General features: G+C 38.3%; 1 long non-coding RNA gene across 2 annotated transcripts; it reads right to left on the bottom strand.

Annotated features, from left to right (window-relative positions):
* Positions 1–4,762: 4,762 nt before the first annotated feature.
* Positions 4,763–12,309, bottom strand: LOC129372761 (uncharacterized). 2 transcript variants are annotated; one of them, XR_008607286.1, is made up of 3 exons: positions 12,019–12,309; positions 5,241–8,035; positions 4,763–5,161 (listed from the first exon to the last, which is right to left on the bottom strand). It is a non-coding gene; the product is annotated as an uncharacterized LOC129372761 (long non-coding RNA). The 2 variants fall into 2 exon arrangements; XR_008607285.1 differs by having other exon boundaries at positions 12,124–12,309.
* Between the last annotated feature and the right edge of the window lie 324 nt (positions 12,310–12,633).

The raw sequence follows: 12,633 nt of genomic DNA, 5'->3' as shown, positions 1-12,633 counted from the left end.
TTGCATGGGCATAAAAAGCTTTATAGTTCTGTTTTTACAACCTTAAAAGTATATTTTCAGATGTACTTTTATCTCAGTAAGCAACATTAGAAAGATCTAGAGTGATATTTGGAACTTTGAAGAGTTTCCTCCCATTTTCAGCAATTTTTTTCCTGCTGACTTGTCTCCTTTTCTTTCCAAAGTCGGTTTTTTCCGCTGCAGGGAGTGAAGTTCCATACCCGCCCAACTTGGCAGCTTCCCTTCAGTTAGCTGTTAGATATTGTAAAATGCCTTCCAAAATACATTTTCAGGGAAAACACTTGTTCATTTGTTTACTACACTTCAGTTCACATGTGAACTACAGAAATTTTAACATCTATAACCCTGAACTCACAATCTAATCAACACGTTGTCACTTAACATCTGCCCTGTTTCCACTGAAACCTCATAAATCCCTATCCTGTTTGTGAAGAACAGGAAAGAATGTCAGTACATCCTCTTTGTAGAAACCCTGAGATTGTTTCCTCTCCATTTACAGTAAAGCTTCCCCAATGACTGTGGAAACACATTTATTTCTTCTCATATCCAAGCCTTATTTGGAAAAAAAAAATATTCAAACTTGGTACACAAGAAAAAAGGAAATAATAAAAGATGTTTCAGAAGTAGAAATGTTTTTAATGCTCTTCAGAAGTTTACTCGGACTCACTTTTGAGTTTAAAGAAAAGGTTTCAGAATTCTGAGATGTAATAATGTAAATTTTGATGGGGGGATTTCAACATTTTCAAAAACCTTGATGCCCATTTTATCAGCATCAGAGAGGTCCACAAATAGGCCATTAGCTTAGAGACAGAATTAAGTTCACATGACTTCCATAATCCTGTTTCTCAACACTGCTGACGGGAAGATCTTGGAAAAACAGTTGTTGATGGTGCTAGAAAAGTTGCACTACTAGTGAATGGTTGTACTGGGTCAGTTTGCTGTGTGTCTTAGTGATCTCTTAGTTTTGATCCCTCAGGATCTAAAAAATAAGACAAAGAAAAAAAAACTCAATGAAACACTGAATAGGTGTTGCCAAAAAAATCTATGAACTTTAAAACTATATATACAGAAGTAAAACAAACAATGAACAAAACAGCATTAATTATATTTGAATCTTGAAAATTGATCAAGTTTGATTTTGACTTTGCCAGACAGAAACTTCTTGTTGTCGTTTCTTCTCTTTTGACTGTCTCAGTCAGCCATTCTCAAGCAGCCTTCAGGGATGAGATGTCATGAGGACCTCATCAACTAACTAAAAGTGTCACTGCATATAAAACATTGTGTGTTCTCCACTTACTCCTCTGTGGTTTGCACAAAATTTCTAAGGAAGCATCAGCCTGGGGAATTCCCCAGAAATCTGCATTGACTATGTGATTGACATGAACATGGCAGAGTTGTTTCAGCACATAGATAACAATGTCTGCAAAAATAAATATCGGAAATGAAGAATATATGTCAGGTTGTGTGTAATGACAAGTAATTATGCAAGAAAATTGGATTCTGTTGATTGGTCATCACTATTCTCGTCCTCACCAACCACCGCTTTATACTCCATTTAAGAGAAAAATTCCTACAGAACCTCATCTTCCCCTATTGATCCCTAAAGGATCAATAAAGAATTTTGAATTTGAATGCACCGACTATTTAATGATTTTAGCTGCTTTCAAATATAATTTTGAGTAAAAAAGGTAGGTTTTTGCATTTAATACATCAATTACTGTTTGAAACTTTTAAACAATACTGTTCCATATTTTCTAAATTGGCACCTTAGGATCACTTATATAAGAGATGTTTGAACAGGACTTTATTTGAGCTTAACAGTTAGGGGTTATTGTGACATTTTTTGCACATTTTTTGTGCAAAAAATGTCATGATAAAGATTAAATGAATCAGTTATTACTATCTAAATTATTAATAAAATTTACCTAAATGAAAATTCTTCAGTTGAATTGGAGTTCCAGTACGTCTGTAGTGTAAGTCAAGTTTAGACTCTTGAGAAGGTATTAATTCAGAGAACCACCAGAAGAAACTCACATAACAAGCAATAATCACTGACATGCTTATCAAGTCTGATTATTTACAAAACACCCCAGTTTTATAACTGAAGTATGCATCAAAGAACATTTTCCTTTTACTGGCATGCAATCTAGCTACTGATAAGATTAAAGGAATTTATTGACTAATAAAATGGGAATCAAAACAGATTATGGAATGAGCCATGACAGAATGGAACAGAATACTGAAAACTAACTTCAAAACTAATTAAATAAAAGATATGGAAAAGAAAAATTAGATTTGCAGAACAACAAATGCAGCATACAGAATCATAAAACAGAATAATCCCCAACGACCGGTGAAGATCAAACAAAAAAGGGAGGAGAGAGGGAACCGACAACAGGTAAAACGTTATCTGATTTGGATCCACAGTGTGCTTTGGACAATGGATCATAAAATTCAGTCACATGTTTCAGCTAACCTCAAGCTACACCAAGGAAACATGGTTTTGGGCCTTGAATGATTGCATAGTGGAAGTGCTTTTATTAATGAAAAAGGAAGAACATATCCTTCTTCAAATGTCTAATCAACATTTTCAAGAGATACAAAATTTAGGTTAAACTTGACATGACACAATACATGAAGACACAATGCACAAATGTTGAGGGTGAAAGATAAAAACAAAATACCTTCTTTTCTTTTTTGTGTTCATATTTTGTTTAAATTCAGATTTAAATACACATAAAAAGCTACATGACAGTTAAATTTTAAACTAAACCACAGAACTGGCTCTCATGACAGTTCTTTTATTATGATCAGTTTTCATTTTGTCTCACAGTTCAAAGAGGAGGAAATTCTTTCACACAATAGACCTTCTAGTTAACCCTGTTCCAGTTGAACATGTAGAGGAGGGATATGGAAAGAGGATCAAATATAGGAAACAATGTCGTTTTACATATGAGAAAAACAAGAACAAGCACATACACACAAGATTGTGTGAGAATATGCACTCATTATCTTGCATCTGAGGGTCAACATGCCAGTCTGACTGCTACAAAAGCTGCTTTGAGTCATCTGTCTGGGAAGAATCACTTAGGTGATTACACAGAAACCCGCGGAGTCTGGGACTAGATGGTTTTGGAATAATTTTGCTGTGGTTATACAACAAAAATATATTGGAAATGGGAGGAAAGCCCTCAGAGCAGATTGGTCTGGGACTTCTCTGTTAAAGTTGTTCTCATGAAAAGAACAGATGGTGGTGTTTAAGGAAAAACAGAACATGAATGATTTCCACTTTAAACTTGTTATAAGAGGAAGACATTGGATATCCTCCAATGTCTATAGCATTCATGTCAAAACCAATGTTTGAAAGCTCTTGAACTTTTAAGTATTTTCACCCGTTTGGATGTTAAGTTTCACCAACTTCCTTCTGTCATTTTAATTTCATCAGAAAATTTTACTGTTGGATAAGATTAATGTGAAGGGCTCTTATTATACTGGGAAATTATGGCTTAATGATTTTTTGTTCAATGATTCTGAGAAGAAGGACTAAACTACAACAGTAATTTCAAGTTTGCTAAAGATAAGTGCTTTGATTTTGATTGAATGGTATTTAAAACCTGCTTCTCACACAAGTCAGAACGTGAAGGGCCTCATTTAACACAAGAGCTACTGTGTGTTCATCACTTACAAGAAAGAATGCAGGGTTGTGCGTGTTGCCCAGTTAACACTCTTCATGATCATAAACATTTTATGGCACTTTTACGAGGTCATTTGGTTACACAAAAGCAGTTGAGGAACACTGAGGAATATACAATTAAGAAAATTATAGAATATCACAATATTAGACATGAATGACTGGTTTTACCAAATCAATCCATTACATAAAGCCCTCTTTCTCAAAATAGTTATTTTTGCTCTTCTTTCTTGTTTAGACAAGCCTGTAATTTAAACATCTGTCCTCAATTTCCTCCCCTATGTGCACGTCAGAGGAAACCGAGCAAATACCAACCAGTGAGGTCAGCAAAAACAGAGACTGGCTACATCGAAACGTCATGACGAGTTCATGTTTACACTAGCCACTCCCTATGACTCATGCTTTTATTCACTAAAAATATTTTGAACGGATTGACAGTGTTTACGTTTTCTGTTGATATAGAAACACACTCCCAGTAATTTGCCTGGATGATGACCCACAATGACGTACTAGAGATAAAAAATGTAATCTTGTAATCTGAGCCTTTTTTCTTTTAAAATGCAGCCCTTTTCAGCGTAAATTTAGTACAGCTGGAAACAGTCAGACGGTAGTTTCAAGTCTTTTGAAAGCAACCAGACAAACAACTGTCTTTCAAAGGATTGAAAAGCTCTAACCATTCAGTTGCTTTTGGAGCAACAGCATCAAATGATTTTATTTCTGATGACAGTTTTGTAACAGTATATCAGACAAAACTGACATCAGCATGGACAAAGTGAGTTAGGTGGTACTAGACCTGAGTCTACGAATACTTATGTGGTTGCTTTGACCATATGCTTATACTTAAGGTTTTATTATATGTTTCAGAAGACCTATGGTAACCAAGTCAGCAAATGCAATCCGTTTCCCTAATAGACAACTCTATTTATATTAAACTAGTAATATAATATATCATTAACAGTAAACAAGAATATGGGTTGTTCCAGATACTGTTGTACTTGTCATGATGGGGGTAATAGTCTAGCCCATATGCAGAACACCACTCAGGAGAAAATGTGAGTTAAGAATGAATTTTATTGAAAACACTGCTGGTGGGTACTGGAGGCTCGGGTCGGGTCCAGGGAGGAAGGTAACGTCAGGAAACAAACGGTTAATTGTGAACGGCTGGTTTGAGAGGTGAGAGAGTACTGTAATGTCCGAGGCTTCAGTTCTCAGTGGTTCCAGGTAGTGTGATGTCTGGCGTCAGGAATCCAGGAGGCAACGGGAGCTCGTCGGAGGGCGGACAGGTAGGCTTAGATCGGCGGACGTAGAGGAGCGGAGCGACTGCCAGTCGTGGGAATTCTGGAGGAGCTGGTTGGTGCACGGATAAGGTGAGTCTGGGGCTCGGGCAACCTGTGGGTACTTCCCACGGCGTCACGAGGATGGACGGGAACACAAGGAGCCAGGAGGAAACACCTGAAGGTAAGAAAAGCAACAAGGAAGATTCTCACAAAGAGCAGATAAACAGAAGCAAGCATCTAGGGCTCAGAGGTACCGTGGCTGGCAAACACTCAGGCGCCGAAGGACTGGCCGTCTGCTTCTCTTGAACATCTCGTTGATGAGCTCAATTCGCCTCAGGTGTGGGATGACGTCATCTGCACCCTCCGACAGAATGGATATGGCTCCCTCTAGTGGTAGAAAAGTTGCCTGCACAAACAAAACCTCCACAAAGGAGCTAAAAAACCCCGGAACATGACAGTACTCACTGAATGGAATAATTAGATTAAAAAATTAATTGGAAATATCTAGAAAAGTGCAGGAAATTATAAATTACAAAAAAAAATAATCTCTAATATGCTTAGAAACCAAAACAGCTATTCCAACTAAATAAATTGCAAAAATGCAAAATAATCAGTCAATGATCATCTTTTAAGTTATTACAGAAGGCCAGTTACATGTATGTACTGTAAAAGTTACACTGGATCTACATTATAGTCCGATTGTTGAAGAAAATTACATACTATAAAGTTTCAATTTTGTCAAGGATGTCATCGACTTACCAAAAGAGAAATGGGAAAACATTTATAGGCTTTATGGAGCCAAGAATGTTGTTTTTATGCCTATAGGGGGCACCATCAGTTTTCAGACAAATCCCAAACACTGAGCTTAATCTACAGAACAGGTGTCCTGCCCCAAGTGGAGGACTCGGGATCTTTCATACTGATGACTTTATGCCATCAGTATGAAAGGGTTTCCAGTTATGGGCTTGTTATCTTGGCTGAACCTGGGCCTTTCTCAACTTTTCATCATGTTATATTTTGTTGCAGTGTCAGAAAATCATGTAGTGAACAACTTGCGACAAAATGAACCAAAAGCCCAAAACAATTACTTCACAGGCAGATCTCACCAAAGCAGTATGAGGCCCCAAAGAGAATGTCACTGGGAATCCATCAGCCACTCCAGCACCATTTTCCTTTAATGTTGTTAATACCTGATCTTTTTTTAATTATGTGGAAAAACACAACTTGTTTTATAGCTACATATCTTTATAATTGAGATGTTTATATAAGTTGTAAACAAAAACAATTATCTAAAATAATTGTATTTGCTAAATCCCAGAATAATAAATATTCTATTACATATCTTTTATTCTGATAAAAAAAAAAAAAATTTTAGTCATAATAAGAAGTAAAATAGTAACTTTATAAAATTAAATCAAGGTCCTACAGGGACACAATCAGCCATTCAAGCATAAATTTGAAAATGTTGCACAAGCCTGATGGCACAGCTTCCAGACCACTGAAGCATTTAACCAGTATATCTCTATTTAATTAAACATTACAAAAAGGGAATCAATACAGAAACCATTAAACACACAGTGAAAGTCACCTGATTCGTTCCCCAATAAATAATAATAATAATAAAAAAAACATTTGCACAAAATTTTCAATAACAACAATACGTTTTTATTCCATCAAAACAATTCAGATTTGCACCTGCACATGGTCCTTATTTATGCTTTGGGATCCTTCCAGCGCTGCGGCTTGGATGACTGAAATAAGTGCAATGCTGCCATCTTGTGGCCTTTGGTGGATATTCACAATGAACCTGAAGCAAAATGTTGATTTTCCCTCCACATTGTAACCGATTTCAAATGGTGCTAGACATGATGGAAACTCTGAACACCAGAGGAAAACGGTCAGCCTTGATTAGAGGGTTGGAAAAATGTATTCCTGTGCTCTTATCTATTTAAGGGATGATGCTTAAGATTTGCAGAGCCCTACAGTCTGTCAATATGCAACCCATTCCTGGTACTATTTTTAATTGTTTTGAAAATTACCATCACAAACCAAACAGCAATCCTGCACTGATTGCTAAAGTGAAATCTGTTCCCGCTCAAGAACACCGATTTCAAATGGTGCTAGATGGGATTTTAGACTCTAAGACACCATCTGAAACCAGTTCCCTGGGGAGGAGGACTTTAAAGCCGACACAGCTTCCGGCACACCTGGGGGGAACGAAACTAATGTTGTTCTTTTCAACATGTTTTATGATTTATCTGCAAGGATGGACCAGGAAATGCATCACCTTCACTTTTGCATTGTCAGAGTTACTGTCAGTCTTAATTTGTTTCTTGTTTATTCTATTCTTTCACTTATCAAATACGGCACGAGAATGCTGTTGGCATTCTCTTGCCTGTTTGTTTTTTGTTCTTACTGCATTATAGTAGCAAACTATTTTATCTCCAGAGAATGCTGATCTACCTTTTTACTTGTATGAAAGTATGAAAATCAAACTGCTCCTCATTGTTTTAAGCAGCCTTCAAGGTTAAGTATAGCGCTGTAATTTCAAACAAAATGTCTGATAATGAAAAACTAAATGTCAGGCTGTATGTTTTTTTTTTTTGTTTTTTTTTACATATATACAAATAGATATCTATTTTTCAAAACAGACATCAGTATATTTATATTGGCCATAATACACTATGTACTACGCCCAAATTACATAGTTTGCATGTACATGTAGATTTGTAAAGATGCTGTAAAGTTTCTTAAACCTAAAACGGAAACAGACACTCAGCTCAGCGTTTCAGCTGCTTGTTAATGCATCAGATGACCAGAATGCATCAGGATGGTAGAGCATAGTAGCAAAATGGAAACACAGATCAAGCCTGGCAGAAACTGTCAGTGAATCACAGTGTGGAAAAATAGATCTCGGCAGCATTCCCACAGACTTCTTTGTCAGGCATGATGGCATATACTGTGTTTTCTCCTGGGCCAACTTCAGCCATCCGGTGCTGCTCCTGGTCCAAATGGGGTCGAATGTAACTGAAGTCAGAAAAAACGGGTTCTGAAAGAAGTAAATAAAAGTGTTAACAAGTGGTTTCTGACTGAATGAGAAACTGATTCTGGTATATCTTATTTTGAAATACCAGAACAGTCACTGAACTCTGTAGTTCTGGCCCTAATGTGTGGAATTATCCTGGCCTGTCAGAGCCTCCGGCTCCTTGTTATCCTGTGGATCGGAAAAACAACTACTACAAACTTTCATGTGTCTGTTGGTTCCTTCCGAATCTCTTCTTCACTATTAGTTTAGTGTCATGGCTTCTAAAACAAAAACTACTGTACTAGATTTCAAGGATGTATTTTGAGCAGTGGTAATCAAATTAGGCATTTCATTATTGCCATGTAGCCCTACAGATGTGTGCCTTGGCCAAAAATATTCTCGCTTTCAGTAGAATCTGCCACTATTTACACGTCTGCTGTGTCAGCTTCAAGAATAACTCAGGCAGCCATTGTGGTTTATAGGCTGCAGCGCTTCTTACATCCATCTCCTTCTCATTTATTATGATGAGCCACGTAACACTGGGGTCTGAGAACGTCACTGTGCGTTCCTTTCTCCTGCTCCTTTGTTCTTTTAACTCCAAGTCCTTTCACCCTCTCCTGTGCGAGCAGAGGCTTCTCACTGCATTGAAGCTGTTTTATTTTTTTCTGCCGAGTCACCTGACCATCCACTGCTTGTTAAAGGCACATCAGCCCCTTTAAAAATCAAAACAAAGGAACTTACGCAACCATTAGTTTGATTTGGAAGGACATCAAACTGAATTTACTGCTCACTTTTAATACAAAACAGATGGAAATAAAACAAAAGGATTCTATTAATGTGAAATAATAGAAGCAAACTAAATACATTTTTGCTTTTAAATAAAAAAAAAAACTTATCCTGATGGTGTCTAACCAGCTTTGATGGACAAATCCATCACTGCATTATGCAGTGCAGGCTGTCAGTAGGTAATTGATGTCACCAGTAGAGAGTCACTGGGTTTTGTCCCATTGGAACAGGTGACGTAAAATCAACAGTGAATGCCGGCATACGTGCAACCTTGTGTTACGTGTGCATAACAGCATGGGGCGGAGCAGTGTGCATGGGTGCACGTGTAAACGGTGTAGGTGGTTAATCCTCTTACAGATTATAGGTCCTAATTTATCAGGAGTGAGAGAGGCAACCTTATCAAGGTAATGTGTTTTTAAACTACCGCCTGACAATTGTGCAGCAAAGTGAGGTAAGATGTAAATCTTATTTGCCAAATGTTAATTTGCAAGTATACATATATACAGTTTTAATTAGACTGACTGATCTGAAAAACAATCACATGATACAAAAGTACCAATCAGATGTCACTTCCTGATGACTCGGCCCATTTGGAAGAAAAACTTAAACATACCAAATGTTTGGATCATAAAAGGATCTTGAGTTTAACCTCCTGAATTGCATCATTGTCTCCTAAGGGGTTAGGGATTGTGAAATATTTGTAGAAGTGAGAGCCTCGACATGCTCAGAACAGCCTGAAAATGTTTGTTCAACCCGAACGCACAATGAATGGAAATAACTACCACACATCGAGGACTTGATTTACACATTGTCACAATCTTCTGGCTCCTATGCAGCCAGCTGGGACATATCAGATGTTTTGTTGATAAAGAAGGTGGCGTAATGTGTTAAACTAGCTGCTTCAGGGCATCTTCAGAAAGTAAACTGGGTCTCCAGTTTCTGAAACAGGGAGCACCTTCATAAACACAGAAGGGACAAAAACAATCTTATTTGCCTAATTTGCAACTTGATGTCCACTTTAGGCTCTCAGACAAGCCTACAGAAAGAAAAACAAGCAACTAAATAATTGGAGCACAGAGCAGCCTCTTGGGTTACATCACAGTCGCTAACTGCATAAGGTGTCTGTCTACCTGAGAACAAATGCTGCCTCACACTTGTCTATTAATACACAGTCATGTAGCAAGGCCAGCAGTGCACCGGGTTTAATTTTAGCACTGTCATCTCTCGGCCCTGTGCCACTTCCCATTCTATAATCTGAGCGTAGGAGGGATCTGTTTTGAGAGTCATTTTCTCTGATGGTTTATGTTGGCCACAGGTGATGGTAGCCCTGTGCTGCAAACACATTTTTCAGGATATTCACAGTGCTTCTTTTGTCTTTGAAGAATGTCTTTGCTCATTTTAAACCAACAGGATCAGCTGAATTTCTAAGCAGAGATTGCGTTCTTGTTCAAACTTTATCTACTGCTGGCAAAATTTGCCTCCAAAACTGTGATTAAAACTATGTTGTGTCTATTTGCTTAACTTGAGAGGCTGCACCTCACCGCAAAAGGATAACAAAATAACTATTGAGGTCACATTTCCTTGTTGGGAAACTGGGTCACTTGTTCCACTGGTCAGCCTAGAAACTCCTGGTAAACATGATGGCTGATCCTCACAATCCATAAAACATGGAGCGATGTGGTTTTCCAGGCCAGCTCACCTAATGTATGGCACATAGTTTTAAATATATGTATTTGGAAACATGTAAAAACATAGTGACAAACCTTGTCACTTACTCTCTGATTATATTATACCTCTTCCTGGAACCTTGATGTGTTTGCTTAAAAACTGCCATAACACCATTACCTCCAGGAGTCAAGTTTCTATTCAGCGAACATAATTAAAGCTATAAAGGTATTCTTCCCTCCCTTTCGCGCTCTCTCTCAGCCTCTCTTCTTACATTTGCTTGCCAGTTATTTTGCAACTCATGAGCTTTATTCATGAGCTGATGACTGAACAAATCCGCTTGACAGGATGGCGTTAGCCGGCCCTACCTTTCTCATTTTCACCTCAGGCACTGTGATAAGTTTAGCAGGTGAACAGCAGGAAGCACCACACCTTCAAACATCACAATTGAATCAAGTTAGATTAGAGGCCCGCAGTGTATGTGCCACTCACAATAGTGCCACTTCATAAGACAGTGGCACTATTGTGCTTTTGACTCATCATAGGGATGATTTTCAATGTCTAAGATAGTACATTTGCTAAGTTTTTCACAACAAAATAGCAAAGGGGGTAAAATCAAGGTGTGATTCAGCTGAAAAATAGTTTAAAGAATGTGCAATTAATTTTTATTTTATTAAAACAAAAAATGTTAAACAGACCAAGAAAAACAAAGAATGAGCAATAAAGAGGAGTGCAGCAGATCATTTGGTCCAATTAGTATTTTACTCAACAACGCCCCCTACATTCGGGAAGCACATCTTGTTTTGAACATATCAAGTGCGCACTATAAAGCCAGATTACTATTTCGGACTCTTGAGAGCTGTGTGACGCAGTAAAATCTTGATAGAAAACGGAAACTTAAATAAAGCTGCGTCATCACTGAGTTTGTATTTCCTCTGAAAAGACGCAAACAAGAGCCCGGTCCTCTCGCATCGAATTTAAACCACGTTTAACTGCGTATCTCAAGAATATGAGTATTTTTTTTCTTTTATTGAATAACAGTGTCGTGGAATGTCGGTAACAGAATAAACATAGCCCGTAAGGCCACGGGACGGTGAATGATTGTGGTAATATGTACTGCGTAACATCGTCCTCTCCCACAACAGGATTACGCACTATCCATCTCTTGCGCAGCATCCTATTCCGAGCTCTTCCTTGACACGCCATCCCTGCCGATTCCACGTTTTGTTTACATCCACATTTAGCCATTAAAATCGGACAAAAGTCGAGTTTTAGACCAACCACAAGCAGACTGGCATGCCATCGCAGCGAGTTTCGTCCCTCGCAGTGGAAATTCCCACTGGATTTCATGTGGCTTGTCGGACTTCGCGCTGACGCAGTTTCATTTACCTGTTGTCATACCGATGATGAGACATTAGGAATATTTAAAAAAGTGTTCAGAACCGTTCTCATTACACAGCCCCAGCCTATGAACAGCTGTGATAAAAACACTTTTATTCGCTTTCATGAAACATCAAGCAACTCTTTCCCGAGCGCCTCCAAGCTCTGATTCTTACCTTCTCATCTGGCGCTCCGATGGTTATGAATTACACAGTGGTATTCTCTAAGCAACCTACGCAGTGTTATGTCGCTTCGACCATGTAAAAACACAAATAACTTACGTGTTTCGCTCAAGCCTTCCCTCCATCTGTGCTGAAGAAATGTGTACCTCATCCTGGCCGGCGCCACCCAGTTCCGGCTCTCGCTGAATATTGACTCCGCCAGGTTCCCGTTTTGACCTTATTCTGGTTATTATCAATCTCAGAGCGCATGTTTGTCACAGTGTATCTCTTAACAATTTTCCATAGCGCAACATGGGAACCCCGCCCCTGACACTCCTCCGATCACTGATTGGCTGAGACGATGGAGAGCGTTTCCTCATCGAGAGACTCACATGTGGCTGACGCATGTTTACAAACATCGTGTAAGATCACATGGTAATGAGCGTCCATTTACCGTAAAATACATCCCTCTGACGCTAAGGCCAGATGTCGTGCTGAGAACGTTTTCCTTTTTTTCCCTTACTGCAGCTTTATGAAAAATGAATTGTTGCGTAGTTGTTTTTATTTTAGTTTTTTTTTCCTTGTAATGATTAGCTGTATGATTATATCAGCTACTCGCTTATTCTCTCA

Source organism: Poeciliopsis prolifica, unplaced genomic scaffold, assembly GCF_027474105.1.
Source record: "Poeciliopsis prolifica strain line A6 unplaced genomic scaffold, Auburn_PproV2 SCAFFOLD030, whole genome shotgun sequence".
Lineage (NCBI taxonomy): Eukaryota > Metazoa > Chordata > Actinopteri > Cyprinodontiformes > Poeciliidae > Poeciliopsis > Poeciliopsis prolifica.
This window is presented reverse-complemented; position numbering and strand designations above follow the sequence as displayed.